The sequence below is a fragment of the Lissotriton helveticus genome, chromosome 1_2, assembly GCF_964261635.1.
Source record: "Lissotriton helveticus chromosome 1_2, aLisHel1.1, whole genome shotgun sequence".
NCBI classification, from domain to species: domain Eukaryota; kingdom Metazoa; phylum Chordata; class Amphibia; order Caudata; family Salamandridae; genus Lissotriton; species Lissotriton helveticus.
The window spans coordinates 49,907,793-49,920,912 of NC_136058.1; the positions used below are offsets into that span (position 1 = coordinate 49,907,793).

Below are 13,120 nucleotides of genomic sequence, written 5' to 3' on the forward strand. Positions count from 1 at the left end.
CATTCAATCAAATCAGCAATTTTAGAAAACAAATCATCATCAACAGTATATTTTGCTGTCCCCTCTCCATTATCCTTTAGTTTTGTCTTTGGAGTGGTTACCCTCTTCCTCCTTACCCCAGAACGCAGCCCACCCCTCTTTAACTGGTTTTGTACACATGTGCGTACTGGCCGAGGGGCCTGGTCTGAGGGGGACTGTTCTTCGTCTGAGAGACACACCTGTGCCCCCTGGTCAGAGTCAATATCCATGTCATTTTCAGGATCTAAAGTAGATACCTCGGGGGCAGGTTCTACATTCCCCGATGAAACATTAATAATAACCTGATTAATAGGTAGACTAAGATGATCGACAGGATCAGACTCCAAGGATGGAATATCATCAGTAAGGGGAAGTATAGTAGGGCTCAGACACCGTAGGTCTGGAGATTGGCTCAACCCCAATGATTCTCTCCTTTGTGTGTTTATTTTTTTCACAGTCTGAACCAAATAGTTATCATTAGTGTTAGCTGCAATGGCAATAGTTTTTTTTGACATACTGACGCTATACCTAGAAGTCAACCACTTCAGGAATGAATATAGGCGCTTTGTATAAGGCGGCTGTATCTTACTTGGATATTACAACTTTTTCGTCTCTCCGGCAGCGTTCCTGGCCCTGTCTCTTCCTGCCGATGAGGGCCGTAGAGGGCCCGCCCTTTGCCCAGGCTTAGCGCCGGGCATCCCGCACGCGTCCCGCGAAGCGGGGCTCTGCGCTGCTTTTGTGCGCCTCCTGGCGCAGGCGCAGTGTCACAGAGCGCGCCGCCGCGTAGGCAGCCGGGAATTGGAGTCCCGGAGCGGCGGCGCGGTTTCTCAGCGTTGGAATGACTCCTGGCGGTGGCGGCGTACACTCGAGTGACTGGCAGCCCCTGTGTGACTCCTGGCGGTGGCGATGTCTGTCAGGTAAGTGGCGGCTTTCCTTTGTTCGTTTCCCCCACTCCGCCGGGCTCTGCGCTGCTTTTATGCGCCTCCTGGTGCAGGCGCGGTGTCACAGAGCGCGCCGCCGCGTAGGCAGCCCGGAATTGGAGTCCCGGAGCGGCGGCGCGGTTTCTCAGCGTTGGAATGACTCCTGGCGGTGGCGGCGTACACTCGAGTGACTGGCAGCCCCTGTGTGACTCCTGGCGGTGGCGGCGTCTGTCAGGTAAGTGGCGGCTTTCCTTTGTTCGTTTCCCCCCTGACTGAATGATTACAGTACTATAAGGAGAGACAGTGGGTGAATTCATAATTCATTGAGTTTTACTTTAGTGAAAAGATTGGTACATGGTACTGAAAAATTCACTATGGATTTACAAGAACATTCACATAGTGTTTGCTGGAGTGTATGGATACTAACTGGGCAATTGTAGGCCTGAAACACAAGTGTGAAGGTGGCTAGACCACTACATGCATAGTGCATTGGGGTTTGAAGCACTCCGTGCCCTAAATCCTGGCTCACTACATGAGTACATGCATACTGACTCAATAACTACAGTACTATAAGAAGATACAGTGGATGAATTCATAATTCATTGAGTTTTACTTTACTGAAAAGATTAGCCCATGGTACTGAAAAAGTCACTACGGGATTGCAAGAGCACTCACAGGGTGTTTGCTGGAGTGTATGGATACTAACTGGGGAATTGTAGGCCTGAAACACAAGTGTGAAGGTGTTTAGACTACTACATGCATAGTGCATAGGACTTTGAAGTACTCTGTGCCCTAAATCCTGGCTCACTGCATGAGTACATGCATAATGACTGAATAATTACAGTACTATAAGGGGAGACAGTGGGTGAATTCATAATTGATTCAGTTTTACTTTACTGAAAGGATTACTACATGTACCAAAAGAGTCACTATGGGATTGAAAGAGCACTCACTGAGTGTTTGCTGGAGTGCATGGATACTAACTAGGAAATTGTAGGCCTGAAACACAAATGTGAAGGTGGTTAGACTACTACATGCATAGTGCATAGGAGTTTGAAGCACTCCGTGCCCTAAATCCTGGCTCACTGCATGAGTACACGCATAATGACTCAATAACTACAGTACTATAAGAAGAGACAGTGGGGGAATGAATAATTCATTGAGTTTTACTTTACTGAAAGGATTAGTACATGGTACTGAAAAAGTCACTATGGGAGTGCAAGAGCACTCATGGGGTATTTTCTGGAGTGTATGGATACTAACTGGGGAATTGTAGGCCTAAAACACAAGTGTGAATGTGTTTAGACTACTACATGCATAGTGCATAGGAGTTTGAAGCACTCTGTGCCCTAAATCCTGGTTCACTGCATCAGTACATGCATACTGATTGAATAATTGCAGTACTATAAGGAGAGACAGTGGGTGAATGCATAATTGATTCAGTTTTACTTTACTGAAAGGATTCCTACATGGTACTGAAAGAGTCACTATGGGATTTCAAGAGCACTCACAGAGTGTTTTCTGTAGTGCATGAATACTAACTAGGAAATTGAAGGCCTGAAACACAAATGTGAAGGTGGTTAGACCACGACATGCATAGTGCAAAAGAGTTTGAAGCACTCCGTGCCCTACATCCTGGCTCACTGCATGAGTACATGCATACTGACTGAATAATCACAGTACCATAAGGAGAGACAGTGGATGAATTCATAATCCATTGAGTTTTACTATAAAGAAAAGATTAGTACATGGTACTGACAAAATCACTATGGGATTGCAAGAGCACTCACAGGGTGTTTGCTGGAGTGTATGGATACTAACTTGGGAATTGTAGGCCTGAAACACAAGTGTGAAGGTGGTTAGACCACTACATGCACAGTGCCTAGGATTTTGAAGCTCTCCGTGCCCTAAATCCTGGCTCACTGCATGAGTACATGCATAAGGACTGAATAATTACAGTACTATAAGGAGAGACAGTGGGTGAATTCATAATTGCTTGAGTTTTACTTTAGTGAAAGGATTAGTACATGGTACTGAAAGAGTCACTATGGGATTTCAAGAGCACTCACAGAGTGTTTGCTGGAGTGCATGAATACTAACTAGGAAATTGTAGTCCTGAAACACAAGTGTGAAGGTGGTTAGACCACTACATGCATAGTGCATAGGAGTTTGAAGCACTCCATGCCCTACATCCTGGCTCACTGCATGAGTACATGCATACTGATGGAATAATTACAGTACTATGAGGAGAGACAGTGGGTGAATTTATAATTGATTCAGTTTTACTTTACTGAAAGGATTACTACATGGTACAGAAAGAGTCACTATGGGATTTCAAGAGCACTCACAGAGTGTTTCCTGGAGTGCATGGATACTAACTGGGAAATTGTAGGCCTAAAACACAAGTGTGAAGGTGGTTAGACCACTACATGCATAGTGCATAGGAGTTTGAAGCACTCCATGCCCTACATCCTGGCTCACTGCATGAGTACATGCATACTGATGGAATAATTACAGTACTATGAGGAGAGACAGTGGGTGAATTTATAATTGATTCAGTTTTACTTTACTGAAAGGATTACTACATGGTACAGAAAGAGTCACTATGGGATTTCAAGAGCACTCACAGAGTGTTTCCTGGAGTGCATGGATACTAACTGGGAAATTGTAGGCCTAAAACACAAGTGTGAAGGTGTTTAGACTACTACATGCATAGTGCATAGGAGTTTAAAGCACTCCGTGCCCTAAATCCTAGCTCACTGCATGAGTACATCCATAATGACTGAATAATTACAGTACTATAAGGAGAGACAGTGGGTGAATTCATAATTCATTGAGTTTTACTTTAATGAAAAGATTAATACATGGTACTGAAAAAATCACTATTGAATTGCAAGAGCTCTCACAGTGTGTTTCCTGGAGTGTATGGATACTAACTTGGGAATTGTAGGCCTGAAACACAAGTGTGAAGGTGGTTAGACCACTACATGCATAGTGCATAGGAGTTTGAAGCACTACATGCCCTAAAACCTGGCTCACTGCATGAGTACATGCATACTGACTCAATGATTACTATAGTATAAGGAGAGACACTCAGTGAATTCATGATTGGATGATCTACAAAAACTAAGGTGACAGCACACATTTCACTTATTTGATTGCTGCCGTTCAGGGTTAAAGTCTAACTCATTTTTCAAATACATAAGCAATGACTGCTTTCAAATTCTTCCAAAATTTGGCAAGAGCATACGTTTTTAACCAGTTATATATATGAATACACATGAAAAACCCACAGACGTCTCTAACAACAGTTCCCAAATGTACACAGACTCACAGTGTGATTCTAGACAACCAAGACTATCCCTTGGACTTCATCAAAACACATTGACTGGAATTAAAATGACAGACTTGGCGTTCCGTTTGAGCCCACTTGGGGAATAAGGCATGTAATTTTGGCACACAACAACACCCACATGGGAAGTATCAAGGTGAGAGACTGCAAATACCAGATGCCTCTTCGGCAGGAAGACACGCCCATAAGGGTGGGACCTTAGATTTATTCAGGTGCTTTACATCGAGTTGCTGTCTGTGCCATTTGCTGTGTGGCTCATGAACAAGGGAGTGATCTTGAAACAGGTTGAGCCTTTTAATAAACAAAAGCGGAGTTCCTACCATCTGCCTTTGTCATTTTTGAGGCGATAGTTTCCAATGGGTCAACCTCACAGGGGCGACTCTTTTGGTGGATTTTTAGCGGCTAGCCTACGCCGTGAGGTTTGACCCGAAGCCTGGAGCGGATCTGCAGCGCCGGGAGAACCCGGCACTGGGCCACAGAAATGGTAACTGCACTAAATGATGGAATTAAAATGACAGACTTGGCGTTCCGTTTGAGCCCACTTGGGGAATAAGGCATGTAATTTTGGCACACAACAACACCCACATGGGAAGTATCAAGGGGAACTCTTTCCGTGGATATATATATATGTATATATTTACTCACAAAACTCCTTCTGGACATCTCAGAACCCTTGAAGAGTGGTGCGCACGCCGGCGGAGAACACCAGCAATTAAATGTTCCAAAGTACATGCAAATAAGCGCGCTCTATGGAAAGTAGAAAACAGCATCTCCAAAGGTGTCTAAGTTGTTTAGTCCACAACGCGCTTCGCACTTCGCACTTGAAATGGCTTGATCACGTGAATATTGTGCACACCAATCACCACATATGTACTACACGAGTACATCAACATAGAAATTAGACTAATGTCGCTGTGTTGACTTGCATATAGCGTAATGACTCACATGTTTGAACATCCACGTATCCATAATATACAAACTGTTACCTAATAATATTGTAACGTTGCAGAGTCATGGGACGTACAAAAAAAAAAGTAAATTAGTAAATGCATACATCACATCGACATAAAAGAAATATAAATGAGTGCATCCATACATCACATCGAATGTCAGTGACCCGCATAAATATGAAATACAATTCTACACATGTTACATGCTGCTCTCAAATATATATATACATGCACTGTACAGAATCATAATAGACATAGTGCGCATCAGAGTGTGAAAAAAGGGCCCCGAGGATCACGTAATCCCCGTGTACGGAGACCCAACACCCCTGCAAAATATAATGCATGAGGCATGAGTGTTGTTCAGATCTAACAATAGTTCAGTATTCAAAGTTACAAGGCAACTCGAGTTCCGGGGGGAAATAAACAACACAAGCTGTGCACAATGTACAGTTCGTGCCAAGAAATGAGCAACAAATTCTCCCACAATGGGGCAAGGCGACATACACTGGACAGGACTTCAAGTATGGCAGTATTGGCGAGTGCCGAAACATGTCGGTGTAGAATCATCACAATTGTAGGGGCACAGTGACAAAATGATGAGCTAAAAAATAAATAATAACAGTGCCGGCCAGTGCCTGAAATAACAGCTGAAAAAACACAGGTCCAAACATGTGTATGTTACCAGTGATGATTAAGTGGTTATGGTAAGTGCAGCAATGTCCTGGTGCTCGTGAGCAAAAGAAGAAAAGAAAGGGAAGGAGCGCCCGTGACAGGTGAGTGCAGGTGACTTGGGCACCTCTCTTTCCTCCTAGAAAAGAACAAAAATAGAAAAAGAAGGTTAAAAACAGGCTGAAATAGCTGGTCCGCTAGTTACACATTTCATACTAATGAAAAACAAGGGCACAGGACTGTAAAGAAATTACACAAGGAATGGAGAATTGTGCGGAAACAAGAATATGTCACAAACATTATTCTTTTAGATGGACTGATAATTCTTCCTCTTGGTTGAGACCCTCCAGAGCCTTTGTTTGAAAGTCTATGATCATCTTGGACTCTCTCTGTCTTAATATGAGGACCCTATTTCCTCCCCTCGGATTTTTGGCAACCTGTTCTCGGATGATGTAACTGAGATCTTTGATGTTAGAAAAATGATTCTCCCTGAAATGGCGTGCCACTAGGTATTTAGGGTCAAAATTAGTAATGGCCCTGTGGTGCTCCAAAATCCGCTTCTTTGCCATGCATGTGGTACTCCCAATGTACCACTTGTGGCAGGTACATTCAATGGCATAGATCACGAATGTGGAGCTACACGTGAGAATTTGGGCGATGCTTTTGGTAATCCTATTATGGCAAACCTGTTTGAGGCTCTTACTGTTAGCGCAGGCTTTGCAGTGGCTGCTTGGGTAAAAACTGGTAAGGCCCTGCATAATGGCTGGAGGGTATGGCGTAATGTCGCTGTGTACCAGCATATCCCTGATGTTGCTATTACGCCGGTATGTGATACTGGGTCTCTCCGGGATACTATTCCCAATCAGATTGTCAGACCTCAGTACCCCCCAGTGTTTCACAATGATTTTCTTGATGGCCTGGGCTTCAGAGCTGTAAGTGAGTACTAATCTCGTGGTGTCATTTTCATTCTCCATGTCTGTGGAATTGTCAGCAAGGGTGTGTGACCTCTCTACTTTATTCGCTCTTTTGAGAGCAGCTTTCAACACCCAATTCGGGTAGCCCCTTTCCCTGAACCTCTCTAAAATTATCTCTCTTTTCAGTGTGTAAGATAGATTGGGATTGCAGTTCCGTTTGGCCCTCAGTAGTTCCCCGTACGGAATGGACCATTTGAGATTGTCCAAATGACTGCTGAGGGCATGCAGAATGCTGTTCCCAGCAGTTGCTTTACAGTGCAAGGATGTGTGGACTTTGTTGTTTTTGATTTCTAACTTGACATCAAGGTACTCAATTTCAGTCTTACTCATGGTCCCACTGAGTACATAATTGCGATCAATGTTGTTCAACTTCCTGATGAAGTTGTCAGCTTCATCAGTGGACCCTTTCCATACAATGAACAAGTTGTCAATGTAGCGAAGCCACATCGACATGTTTTTAAAGTCCTGATAGAATGTTGGATCAGACCGTTTCTTCTCCTCCCAGCTTCCCATGAACAAATTGGTGAAACTGGAAGAAAAACATGACCCCATGGCTGAGCCATTGACCTGCCGATACTATGTGCCGTTAAACAAAAAAATATTGTTGCTCAAACAATACTCCATCATGTCAAGTAACGTGTGTGTGTTCACTGTACCTGACATTTCTATTGGCAAGATATCGTCTGCATGCCTCCAGCCCCTGTTGATGGTCAATGATAGTGTACAGGCTCTGTATGTCAAGAGTAATGAATACAGAGTCCATATCCCATTTTATGTACTTCCCATGACTCCGCAACGTTACAATATTATTAGGTAACAGTGTGTATATTATGGATACATGGATGTTCAAACATATGAGTCATTACGCTATTTGCAAGTCAACACAGTGACATTAGTCTCATTTCTATGTTGATGTACTCGTGTAGTACATATGTGGTGATTGGTGTGCACAATATTCACGTGATCAAGCCATTTCGTGTGGCGAAACGCGTTGTGGATTAAATAACTTAGACACATTTGGAGTTGCTGTTTTCTACTTTCCTGAGAGCGCACTTATTTGCATGTACTTTGGAACATATATATATATATATATATATATATATATATATATATATATATATATATATATATATATATATACATATATATATATATATATATATATATATATATATATATATTCACAAAAAAAACATAGGTTTTAGGGGTGTTATAATTAGTTGGACATTTCAGTCGTGCAAAACCATTGAAATTCCACCGTCATAGTTAGTTGTACTAACTCTAACTCGTACGGCGGCAATCCACTACTGATGATGTCACATATTACATCATGGATGTCATGGTCAGTGACATCACTGATGACATCACTGATGACATTTCAAATGACATCACCGATGACATCACTGATGACATCATCCAGTGAATGTGGTTTGGTTCGATATTTAAATAAGTATTATATATATAGCAATCTGCCCTGAAGACTGAGTGGATGTATAAGTGTCTGAAAGGAGGATTTAGTAGCTATGTGATTGACTGTCTAAGTGATGAATTTAAAGTGTCTCACTAAATATATGGGATAGTGAATAAACTGTATGAATACCCGTATCACTCTATCTCTTGTTGTGTAAACTACTACATAAGTTTGTTACTAGCTATGTGAGAGTCTATATTAGTTATTATTAGTTAAGTGAGTATTTGTATGGGATAGGGAATGAATGTGTGTGTGGTTGGGTGGGAGGTGTGTGACTGTCCAAAGATGTGAAAATAGATGATTTAGTAGGTATAAGAGGTTAAAACTGTATGTGGAAACAGTTGTTTGGGTGAGTGAATCTCTTTATGGGTGTTGTGATGAGCAAATATATTTCTCAATGATACATGTCCAACAAACTAGAAATACAAAAGGCAGTGTATGTGACAGTTGTTGTATATAAATAAGTATACATAATACTCAGTGATTGTATGAGTGACATATGGATAACTGTATACTTGTAATAGTGATTTTATAACACACTAAGTATGAGTTACTATCTACATGAATAAATTAGGTGGTGTTTGTGTAAGTGTGTAGCTTAGTAAATATAAGTATGATCAATTGTTTGCATAAGTGAGTAGGATGACTGCATAAGTGAAAAGGATGTGTGCTGGTGTGTAATGTTGTATGTAGGTGTTTAAGTATATTTAATAGTGTTCTATTGATCTTTGTTAGCATGTATGCGTGAATCTATAGGTAAGTGATTAGAAGTGTGTGTGGATGTAGGAATCACTGAGTGGGTTTTTAGAAACTTGTATTGGTGTGCCAATGGTTTCAAATATGGTACTTCATATTTTATAATGAGTGTTGAAAAGTTATACTAGTGCATGATAAGATGTATCAGATTGTCACGTGGATGATGTCATCAGTGATGTCATTTTAGATGTCATCAGTGAGGTCACTGACCATGTCATGAATGATGTAATATGTGACATCATCAGCAGTGGATTGCGGGCGCGCGAGTTATAGTTAGTACAATTAACTATAATGGGGGAATTTCAATGGTTTTGTACAAGTGAAATGTCCGACTAACTATAACACCCCTAAAACCTATGGTTTTTTCAGTGCATTTCTAAGGTTTTTTAAATGGTAATTCCTAACAATAACTTGTCTGAAACCTATGGTGGAAGTCCCTTTCAGTGAATTTCATGGATTGCTTTTCCATATGGGGAGCAGCATGTTAGCTGTTCCCCATATGGGAAAGCAATGCTGGCTCCTGCAGGAGGCGGGGAGCCGGCGGGACCGTTGAGGGATTGGGGACCCCCCTACGGTCCCCAATGGTGAGGGCAAGCCCTGGGGGATGGGGTCCCGGGGGCTACCAGAGAACAATTTATTTTTAAAAAGGTAGGCCCCGGGGAATTGGATCCCTGGGGCCTTGAAGTGGCCTGAGGAGGGGGGCTATGCAGCCCCCTCCATAAAACAAATAGAATTAATTGGCAATGCCCCGTGGAAAGGGGTACCCGGGGCCCGAATTGGCCACGGAAGGGGGTCCAAGCAGCACCCCTCCCACATTTGTAAGAAGCCCGGGTGGTTGAAGTCCCTGGGGCTGGGGGGCTTCAGAGCCCCCCCACACCTAATTTCAATTGGCCCTGGGGGGTGGCGGTCCCCGGGGCTGGGGGGGCCTGAGAGCCCCCTACATAATTTTCAAAAGCTCTGGGGGGTAGCAGTCCCTGGGGATAGGGGGGCCTTTACTCCCCTTGAATACTGAGGTTCCCTGGGGGACAACTAGCCCACCAGGTATCTCCAGTAAGAGCCACAGAGCTAAGTTGCAGTGTTGTAAAAAGGGGCATGGCCTCTGAACAACTCTCTGCAACACAGCCTCCTGGAGCATACTGGAGGTACCTGGTGGCCTAGTTGGCCCCCAGGGACCCACAGGATTGAGGAGGAATCAATTCTCTAACTTAAAACGCGCTGCAGGGCGTGTTTGCAGATATATCACCTCAGGCCACGCCCCTTCCCTTCACCACTGTGCAAATGCGCCCTGTGGCGCGTTTTAAGTTGTGAAATTAATTCTCTTTCAATACTGAGGGTCCCTGAGTGTCAAATAGCTCCAGTATGAGCCAGGGAGCTGCGTTGCAGACAGGTGTTCAGAGACCACGCCCCTTTTTACACCTCTATGCAACGCAGCTCTGTGGCGCTTACTGGAAGTACCTAGTTGGCTAGTTTTACCCTAGGAACCCTTAGGACTGAAGGGGACTTAATCTCTCAAATTAGAATGGTGACAGGGCGCGTTTACACAGTTGTGTAGGGAGGGGATGGGGCCTGCTGTGATGTGTGCAAACACGCCCTGTGGCGCGTTTTAAGTTGGGGAAAAAATTCTACATCAAACCTGAGGGAACATGGGGGCCAAGTAGCCCACCAGGTGCTTCCAGGAAGCGTATCTGCGCTGCGTTGCAGAGAGGTGGTGCAGGCCGTGCCCCTTTTTACATCTCTCTGCTACGCAGCTCTCTGGTGCTTACTGGATGTACTATAAATTCCGATTTTCTCACCTGATATCAGGAGAAACCTCAGTGCTGCATCTTTGAGCCAAGTACTGATTCTGAAAAGTAATTCTAACCATACTTACCAGTAACTTTAATGTCCTTCCATAGGCTAACATTGACTGGTTTCACTTGGAAACTCTGTGGAGTTTTGGAACTTTAAAATATTCACCTAAAGTCATCCGCACAACAAATTTCGATTTACTCATCTGTTATCAGGAGATAACCCAGGTCTGCATCTTTTAGCCCAGCACTGACCCTGAAAAGTAATTCTAAACATACTTACCAGTAACTTGTATTTCCTTCCATAGGAATCCTTTGTCTGGTTTTCACCAGAAAAGTTTCTAAGTGTCTATTTTCATAAAACTAAAAATATGCCTAAAAAATTGCCCGTATGACTTAAACGCATTCTTTCAACTGTTTCCAGGAGATGCACCAGTGCAGGATCCAGGATCCACCACTGAGTAAGAAAAATGACGATAGCACTACCTACCTGCTAAGTGAATTTCCTCCCATAGGATAACATAGGTGATCCTACGTGAAAAAGTAAAATATAAACTACCATTTTTTAAACCATTGACACACCAACATAAGTTTTTAAAAACCCACTCAGTGATTTTGTAGATATACATACACATCTAAACACTTACCTATACATTAACTTATACAATCTTAAATATAATTATACATCTATATCAACATTACAGAGCAGCACATATACTACTCACTTATGCAGTCATCCTACTCACTTATGCAAATAATTGATCATACTTACACTTACTCAGCTACACACTTATACAATCATAACTTTATTTATTGATATAGAAAGTAGCTCATACTTAGTATGTTATAACATCATTATTATAAGTATACAGTTTTCCATACATTTAGTCAGACAACCACTGATTCATATATATACTTATTTATATACGCCAACTGTCACATACAGTACCTTTTATATTTCAACATTGGTAGACATGTATCATTGAGAAAATATACTTACTCATCAACACACCTATAAAGAGATTCACTCCCCAAACAACTGTTTCCACATGCAGTCTTAACATCATATACCTACTAAATCAACTATTTACACATCTTTGGACAGTCACACACCTCCCACCCAACCACATATGCATTCACTCTCCCATACAAATACTCACTTAACTAATTAAAAACTAATATAGAGTTTCATATAGGTATTAACCAATGTATGCAGTTGTTTACACAACAAGAGACAGAGTGATACAGATATTCACACAGTTTAATCACTATCCCATATATTTAGTGAGACACTTTAAATTAGGCACTTAGACAGTCAATCACAGTACTACTAAATAGTTCAAGTTCATGCATTTATAAAGCGCACTACTCACCCAGAGGGTCTCAAGGCGCTGGAGGGAGGGGTTTATTGTTTATCGAATAGCCATGTTTTCAGTTCTTTTCTGAAGGAGATGTGATTCTGAGTAAGGCGGAGGTGGGTGGGGAGTGAGTTCCAGGTCCTGGCAGCCAGGAAGGAGAAGGATCTGCCACCCATGGTGGTTTTTCGGATGCGCGGGACTGCGGCGAGGGCTTGGTTGGATGATCTTAGTTGGCGGGTGGGATAGTAGAAGGACAGTCGGGTGTTGAGGCATTCGGGTCCTAGATTATAAAGGGCCTTGTGTGCGTGGGTAAGAAGGCGGAAAGTAATTCTTTTGTTGACGGGAAGCCAGTGGAGGTTTTTTAAGTGACCGGTGATATGCTCTTGGCGCGGGATGTCTAATATGAGTCTCGCTGATGCGTTTTGGATGCGCTGGAGCTTTTTCTGCAATTTTGTTGTAATTCCGGCGTAGAGTGTGTTGCCATAGTCCAGTCGACTCGTGACCAGTGCATGGGTGACAGTCTTTCTTGTTTCGAGGGGGATCCAGCGGAAGATCTTTTTGAGAATGCGAAGGACGTTGAAGCAGGAAGACGATACGGCGTTGACTTGTCTGGACATTGAGAGGGAGGAGTCTAGAATGAAGCCAAGGTTACGTGCATGGTCTGTGGGTGTGGGCGCAGATCCCAAAGCGGAAGGCCACCAGGAGTCGTCCCAAGCTGAGGGGGAGGATCCTAGGATGAGCACCTCCGTTTTGTCTGAGTTGAGTTTTAAGCGGCTCTGTTTCATCCATTCGGCTACTTCTTTCATACCTTCGTGAAGGTTGTTTTTGGCGGTGTTGGGGTCTTTGGTGAGGGAAAGGATTAGCT

The 13,120-nt window shown here is 43.0% G+C and overlaps 1 protein-coding gene across 1 annotated transcript in view; it reads left to right on the top strand.

Annotated features, from left to right (window-relative positions):
- The window catches only part of NEGR1 (neuronal growth regulator 1), a 2,122,935-nt gene that overhangs the window by 696,534 nt on the left and 1,413,281 nt on the right, over positions 1-13,120 (top strand). The gene's annotated exons all lie outside the window — the stretch shown is intronic.